Below are 7,315 nucleotides of genomic sequence, written 5' to 3'. Positions count from 1 at the left end.
GCTGCTCCTGATCCTAATACAACCTGCTGTCCCTGATCCTAATACAACCTGCTGCTCCTGATCCTAATACAACCTGCTGTCCCTGATCCTAATACAACCTGCTACCCCGATCCTAATACAACCTGCTGCTCCTGATCCTAATACAACCTGCTGCTCCTGATCCTAATACAACCTGCTGCCCCTGATCCTAATACAACCTGCTGCTCCTGATCCTAATACAACCTGCTGCCCCTGATCCTAATACAACCTGCTGCTCCTGATCCTAATACAACCTGCTGCCCCTGATCCTAATACAACCTGCTGCTCCTGATCCTAATACAACCTGCTGTCCCTGATCCTAATACAACCTGCTGCTCCTTATCCTAATACAACCTGCTGCCCCTGATCCTAATACAACCTGCTGCTCCTTATCCTAATACAACCTGCTGTCCCTGATCCTAATACAACCTGCTGTCCCTGATCCTAATACAACCTGCTGCCCCTGATCCTAATACAACCTGCTGCTCCTGATCCTAATACAACCTGCTGTCCCTGATCCTAATACAACCTGCTGCTCCTGATCCTAATACAACCTGCTGCCCCTGATCCTAATACAACCTGCTGTCCCTGATCCTAATACAACCTGCTGCCCCTGATCCTAATACAACCTGCTGTCCCTGATCCTAATACAACCTGCTGCTCCTGATCCTAATACAACCTGCTGTCCCTGATCCTAATACAACCTGCTGTCCCTGATCCTAATACAACCTGCTGCTCCTGATCCTAATACAACCTGCTGCCCCTGATCCTAATACAACCTGCTGCCCCTGATCCTAATACAACCTGCTGTCACTGATCCTAATACAACCTGCTGTCCCTGATCCTAATACAACCTGCTGCCCCTGATCCTAATACAACCTGCTGCCCCTGATCCTAATACAACCTGCTGCCCCTGATCCTAATACAACCTGCTGCCCCTGATCCTAATACAACCTGCTGCCCCTGATCCTAATACAACCTGCTGCCCCTGATCCTAATACAACCTGCTGTCCCTGATCCTAATACAACCTGCTGTCCCTGATCCTAATACAACCTGCTGCCCCTGATCCTAATACAACCTGCTGCTCCTTATCCTAATACAACCTCCTGCCCCCGATCCTAATACAACCTGTTACCCCTGATCCTAATACAACCTGCTGTCCCTGATCCTAATACAACCTGCTGCTCCTGATCCTAATACAACCTGCTGCCCCTGATCCTAATACAACCTGCTGCTCCTTATCCTAATACAACCTCCTGCCCCCGATCCTAATACAACCTGTTACCCCTGATCCTAATACAACCTGCTGCCCCTGATCCTAATACAACCTGCTGCTCCTGATCCTAATACAACCTGCTGCTCCTGATCCTAATACAACCTGCTGCCCCTGATCCTAATACAACCTGCTGTCCCTGATCCTAATACAACCTGCTGCTCCTGATCCTAATACAACCTGCTGCCCCTGATCCTAATACAACCTGCTGCTCCTGATCCTAATACAACCTGCTGCTCCTGATCCTGATACAACCTGCTGCTCCTGATCCTAATACAACCTGCTGCTCCTGATCCTAATACAACCTGCTGCTCCTGATCCTAATACAATCTGCTGCCCCTGATCCTAATACAACCTGCTGCCCCTGATCCTAATACAACCTGCTGCTCCTGATCCTAATACAACCTGCTGCCCCTGATCCTAATACAACCTGCTGCCCCTGATCCTAATACAACCTGCTGCTCCTGATCCTAATACAACCTGCTGCTCCTGATCCTAATACAACCTGCTGCTCCTGATCCTAATACAACCTGCTGCCCCTGATCCTAATACAACCTGCTGCTCCTGATCCTAATACAACCTGCTGCTCCTGATCCTAATACAACCTGCTGCTCCTTATCCTAATACAACCTCCTGCCCCTGATCCTAATACAACCTGCTGCCCCTGATCCTAATACAACCTGCTGCTCCTTATCCTAATACAACCTCCTGCCCCTGATCCTAATACAACCTGCTGCCCCTGATCCTAATACAACCTGCTGCTCCTTATCCTAATACAACCTCCTGCCCCTGATCCTAATACAACCTGCTGCTCCTTATCCTAATACAACCTCCTGCCCCTGATCCTAATACAACCTGCTGCCCCTGATCCTAATACAACCTGCTGCTCCTGATCCTAATACAACCTGTTACCCCTGATCCTAATACAACCTGCTGCTCCTGATCCTAATACAACCTGCTGCCCCTGATCCTAATACAACTTGCTACCCCTGATCCTAATACAACCTGCTGCTCCTGATCCTAATACAACCTGCTGCTCCTGATCCTAATACAACCTGCTGCTCCTGATCCTAATACAACCTGCTGCCCCTGATCCTAATACAACCTGCTGCCCCGATCCTAATACAACCTGCTGTCCCTGATCCTAATACAACCTGCTGCCCCTGATCCTAATACAACCTGCTGCTCCTGATCCAAATACAACCTGCTGTCCCTGATCCTAATACAACCTGCTGTCCCTGATCCTAATACAACCTGCTGTCCCTGATCCTAATACAACCTGCTGCCCCTGATCCTAATACAACCTGCTGCTCCTGATCCTAATACAACCTGCTGCTCCTGATCCTAATACAACCTGCTGCTCCTGATCCTAATACAACCTGCTGCTCCTGATCCTAATACAACCTGCTGCCCCTGATCCTAATACAACCTGCTCCTCCTGATCCTAATACAACCTGCTGCCCATGATCCTAATACAACCTGCTACCCCGATCCTAATACAACCTGCTGTGCCTGATCCTAATACAACCTGCTCCTCCTGATCCTAATACAACCTGCTGCCCCTGATCCTAATACAACCTGCTCCTCCTGATCCTAATACAACCTGCTGCCCATGATCCTAATACAACCTGCTACCCCGATCCTAATACAACCTGCTGCCCCTGATCCTAATACAACCTGCTGCCCATGATCCTAATACAACCTGCTACCCCGATCCTAATACAACCTGCTGTGCCTGATCCTAATACAACCTGCTGTCCTTGATCCTAATACAACCTGCTACCCCGATCCTAATACAACCTGCTGTGCCTGATCCTAATACAACCTGCTGTCCTTGATCCTAATACAACCTGCTGCCCCTGATCCTAATACAACCTGCCGCTCCTTATCCTAATACAACCTGCTGCTCCTGATCCTAATACAACCTGCTGCTCCTGATCCTAATACAACCTGCTGGTCCTGATCCTAATACAACCTGCTGTGCCTGATCCTAATACAACCTGCTGCCCCTGATCCTAATACAACCTGCTGCTCCTGATCCTAATACAACCTGCTGTCCCTGATCCTAATACAACCTGCTACCCCTGATCCTAATACAACCTGCTGCTCCTGATCCTAATACAAACTGCTCCGCCTGATCCTAATACAACCTGCTGCTCCTGATCCTAATACAACCTGCTACCCCTGATCCTAATACAACCTGCTGTCCCTGATCCTAATACAACCTGCTGCCCCTGATCCTAATACAACCTGCTGCCCCTGATCCTAATACAACCTGCTGCCCCTGATCCTAATACAACCTGCTGCCCCTGATCCTAATACAACCTGCTGTCCCTGATCCTAATACAACCTGCTGCTCCTGATCCTAATACAACCTGCTGCTCCTGATCCTAATACAACCTGCTGCTCCTGATCCTAATACAACCTGCTGCTCCTGATCCTAATACAACCTGCTGTCCCTGATCCTAATACAACCTGCTGCTCCTGATCCTAATACAACCTCCTGCCCCCGATCCTAATACAACCTGCTACCCCTGATCCTAATACAACTTGCTACCCCTGATCCTAATACAACCTGCTGCTCATTATCCTAATACAACCTGCTGCTCATTATCCTAATACAACCTGCTGCTCCTGATCCTAATACAACCTGCTGCTCCTGATCCTAATACAACCTGCTGCCCCTGATCCTAATACAACCTGCTGCTCCTGATCCTAATACAACCTGCTGCCCCTTTAGGAATAGGAAATTCGACGTTTCGGGCATAAGCCCTTCATCAGGAATGAGGAGAGTGTGCCAGGCAGGCTAAGGTAAAAGGTAGGGAGGCGGGACTTGGGGAGGGGCGATGGAGATGTGATAGGTGTAAGGAGGTCAGGGTGAGGGTGATAGGCCGGAGTGGGGTGGGGGCGGAGTGGTCAGGAAGAAGATTGCAGGTTAGGAGGGTGGTGCTGAGTTCGAGGGAATCGACTAAGACAAGGTGGGGGGAGGGGAAATGAGGAAACTGGAGAAATCTGAGTTCATCCCTTGTGGTTGGAGGGTTCCCAGGCAGAAGATGAGGCGCTCTTCCTCCAACTGTCGTGTTGTTATGTTTTGCCGGTGGAGGACCTGACGAGGGAGTCACGGAGGGAGTGGTCTTTGCGGAACGCTGATAGGGGAGGGGAGGGAAATATTCCCCTGGTGGTGGGGTCCGTTTGGAGGTGGCGGAAATGACGGCGGATGATACGCTGTATGCGGAGGTTGGTGGGGTGGTAGGTGAGAACCAGTGGGGTTCTGTCTTGGTAGCGGTTGGAGGAGTGGGGCTCAAGGGCGGAGGAGCGGGAAGTGGAGGAGATGCGGTGGAGGGCATCGTCGATCACGTCTGGGGGGAATCTGCGGTCCTTGAAGAAGGAGGCCATCTGGGCTGTGCGGTGTTGGAATTGGTCCTCCTGGGAGCAGATGCGGCGGAGACGAAGGAATTGGGAATATGGGATGGAGTTTTTACAGGGGGCAGGGTGGGAGGAGGTGTAGTCCAGTTAGCTGTGGGAGTCAGTCAGTTTATAGTAGATGTCTGTGTTGAGTCGGTCGCCTGAGATAGAAATGGAAAGGTTCATCAACTGTTCATGAACAGTTCATCAACTTTACTAACACCTTCCATCCCGACCTCAAATTCACCTGGACTGTCTCAGACTCCTCCCTCCCCTTCCTAGACCTTTCCATCTCTAACTTCTTGAATGTTCTTGGGGCTGCCCCCATCCAGATAGGTGGGGAGTATCCCACACACCCCTGACTTGAGCCCTGTTGTTGGCAGACTGTGTTTTTTGGGAGGGGTGGTTGATCAGGAGGTGAGTAGCACACACTGCAGTATCCCAGGCCTCTGGCCTAGGCTGGTACCTATGGTATTTGTACAGCGAGACCATTTCAGTTTCTGATCTATGTTGATGGGGCTATTAGTGATGGTAATGCCATTGAGTGCCATCCAGCAATGGTTAGATTCTCTCTTGTCGGAGATGGTCATTCTCTGGCACTCATGTGATGCGCCTATTACTTGCCAATTAACAGCCAAAGGTCAGATATTCCCCAGGCCTTGCTGCATTCAGCCTTGGATTGCTTCTAAGCTGAGGAATTAAAAATGGTCTTGACCATTGTGCAATCATCAGCTAACATTACCCTTCTGATTTTCAAATGGATGGATACAGGCAAACTGGGTGTACACTGGGATACAGACAGACGGCATGTAATCTGGTATACAGACTGACTGGGTGTATCTTAGGATACACGCATACTGGGTGTACATTGGGACACAGGCAAACTGGGTGTACACTGGTATACAGGCAGACTTGGTCTACATTGAGACATAGACCAACTGGTTGTACACTGGGTTACAGATAGACTGAGTGTACATTGGGATACAGACAGACTTGGTGTACACTGGGATACAGACAGACTGAGTGTACATTGAGATACAGACTGGGTGTACACTGGATTACAGGCAGACTAGCTGTACACTGAGATATAGACAGTCTTGTGTACAGGGAAACAGTGACCGACTGGGTGTACAAGGGGATACAGGAAGTCTGGGTGTACATTGGGATATGGGCAGACAGGGTGTATACTGGGATATAGATAGATACATGTACAATGGGATACAGGCAGACTGGGTGTGAACTGGGATACAGGCAGTCTGGATATACACTGGGATATGGGAAGACTGGATGTACATTGGGAAACAGACAGACTGTGCGTACATTGGGACACAGGCAGACTGGGTGTACACTGAGACACAGACACTGAATTAGTAGTGCTGGAAGAGCACAGCAGTTCAGGCAGCATCTGAGGAGCAGTAAAATCGACGTTTCGGGCAAAAGCCCTTTTACCTGAGACACAGACAGACTGGTGTACACTGGGATACAGAGAGACTGAGAGTACACAGGGATACAGGCACACTGGCTGCAGGCAGACTGGGTGGACACCTGGATACAAGCAGACTCTGTGTACACTGGAAAGCAGAGAGAATGTGTGTACAGTGGGACACAGACGAACTGGCTATACACTGGGAGACAGGAATCCTGGGTATTCATTGGGATACAGAGAGACTGGGTGTACAGTGCATTACAGAGAGACTGGGAGTACAGTGAGACACAGGCTGTTTGTATACTGGGATACAAAGAGACTGGGTATAAACTGGGATACAGGCAGACTGGGTGCACATTGGGATACAGGCAGAGTGGGTGTATATTGGGATACAGGAAGAGTGGGTGTACACTGGGATACAGACAGACTGTGTGTACACAGAGATACAGGCAGATTGTGTGTACACTGGGATACAGACAGACTGGGTATTCACCAAGACACAGGGTGTACACTGGGATACAGAGAAACTGGGAGTACCTGGGATATGGGCTGACTGGGTCTACACTGGGATACAGGCAGACTGGCTGTACATTGGGATATAGACAGATTGGGTGTACATTGGAATATGGAGAGAATGGGTGTACAGTGGGAGACAGAGAAACTGGGTGTACACTGGAACACAGAAGGCTGGGTGTACATTGGGATATAAGCCATCTGGGCGCACACTTGGACACAGACAAACTATGTGTACAGTGAGATACAGGCAGACTGAGAGTATACTGGGATACAGACCGAATGCATTGACACTGGGATACAGGCAGACTGGTGTACACTGGGACACAGGCAATCTTCTGTATACTGAAACATAGATGGACAGGGTGTACACTGAGATACAGGCAGACTGGGTGTACACTGACACACAGGCAGGATGTACACTGTGATACAGACTGGGTGTACACTGGGATACAGGCAGACTGGGTGTACACTGAGACACAGACAGGATGTACACTGATACAGACAGGGTGTACACTGGGATACAGGCAGACTGGCCATACATTGGGATACAGAGAGAGTGAGGTGTACTTTATGACACAGACGGACTGGGGGAACACTGCGTCACACCAGGTTAAACAGCACAGAGATGGGTGAGGGAGGTTGTGTACAGTTATTGTGCTGCATTCATTGAAACAAA

This window comes from Hemiscyllium ocellatum, unplaced genomic scaffold (genome assembly GCF_020745735.1).
Source record: "Hemiscyllium ocellatum isolate sHemOce1 unplaced genomic scaffold, sHemOce1.pat.X.cur. scaffold_1409_pat_ctg1, whole genome shotgun sequence".
Lineage (NCBI taxonomy): Eukaryota > Metazoa > Chordata > Chondrichthyes > Orectolobiformes > Hemiscylliidae > Hemiscyllium > Hemiscyllium ocellatum.
This window is presented reverse-complemented; position numbering follows the sequence as displayed.